Genomic DNA, 1,477 nt, shown 5'->3' on the forward strand with positions numbered 1-1,477 from the left:
TGCAGCAACAACAGGTGGGACCACCGGGGCAGCAACAACAGGTGGGACCACGGGTGCAGCAACAACAGGTGGGACCACCGGGGCAGCAACTACTGGTGGAACCACTGCGGCAGCAACTACTAATGGAACAACTGCAATTTCCACTGTCCCTGCAATTTCAGTAAGTGATAGAAAATAACAAAAGTAATAACATAACAAAATTAGAAATTAGAAGTGATATATAACTTCTACTGGATTGTTTTTAAAGTTTAATATTTGAAATAAATGTCTTAACACCTGCAGGAAAGTATTTCTAGAGGAGATTGTGGATCCACAAAGCTCTGTGCAGAGGAACCCTCAGAATGTGATCCAACTACTGGAGACTGCTTTTTCCTTTCTGCCAAGCAAAACGGACAAAAATATGATTTTGAGCTCTCAGGGCAGACTGATGGTTATATTGCTGCTGGTCTCTCAGAAACCGCAAGTCAGGTATTGCATGTTTGCATATTTCTCAAAGAAAGTAGTATAAAATTTAAACCAGAGCCACTAGCGTAGTTTGAGTCTAAAGGGTTATATAATAAGCATGCCACTTCATATTTTTCAACAGAACAGCAGACATACAGCCTACATCTGTGCAAGAGACAATAATGCTGTCCGTTTCTTCACTGGATTCATTGAGGATTCTAGTCTCAATGTGACTAATGTGAGTTAGATTCTAATCTAGATCTCGATAATGTGAGTTATCCTTTGTACCCAAGTGAATAGGGGGTGGGGGCAGATTGGTCAGTTTCCATGACCAAAGTTTTGAATTGACCTCATGGTTATACATTCAGTTAATCAAACTGTTTTCTCTTCAGTCATTGGACTCAAGCAATGTGCAGGGCACAGTCAGCCAGGGCAAAGTCCAGTGTATATTTACAGCTGACCTATCAAACCCAAGGACCCGAGCATCATCAGCAAGTTTCTCTTTGTCTGTTACAACTGGACCTTACGATGCCAGTAAGCAATCAATAAGCAACCACGAGAAGTACTTGTCATTTACAGTCCAAGAATATCAATTCTGGAATCATCTTGTGTTTTTTTCCAGGTACTGGGGTGCTGGGATTACCAGTATTTAAGTTACTTACGCCACGTGTAAACCTTTCTGACCCTTCTGCCAACATCACCAATCAGCTGTCCAACGACACCACCTCTTCATCTGCTTATCCAGTCACAGCCACACAGTCATTCTTGCCAGGTAAGGTTAAAGTAGAAAAGCTGTTGGAAGTTTGGATTCCCCCATATAAATGCCAGATAATAAAAAAAATATAATAAAAAAAGTTATTGAATACAAATTAATATAACAAAAAACAGGGTTATTTGTGCTTACATCACAACTAAAATGTGATAAAAAAAAATCTAGTAAAATACTTTAATTAAAAGTTCTTTATTAATTTAGATTTTTTCTACAGTAAAGCTGTTTCAGTGTTTTGATCTCATCCAGCACACCTTTTGAATT

The 1,477-nt window shown here is 39.0% G+C and overlaps 1 long non-coding RNA gene across 1 annotated transcript; it reads left to right on the plus strand.

Moving 5' to 3' along the window:
* Positions 1-335: 335 nt before the first annotated feature.
* Positions 336-961, plus strand: LOC107095457. The gene is made up of 3 exons (XR_001481746.1): positions 336-468; positions 587-682; positions 837-961. It is a non-coding gene; the product is annotated as an uncharacterized LOC107095457 (long non-coding RNA).
* The last annotated feature ends 516 nt before the right edge of the window (positions 962-1,477 follow it).

The sequence above is a fragment of the Cyprinodon variegatus genome, unplaced genomic scaffold, assembly GCF_000732505.1.
Source record: "Cyprinodon variegatus isolate N-32 unplaced genomic scaffold, C_variegatus-1.0 Scaffold548, whole genome shotgun sequence".
NCBI lineage: Eukaryota > Metazoa > Chordata > Actinopteri > Cyprinodontiformes > Cyprinodontidae > Cyprinodon > Cyprinodon variegatus.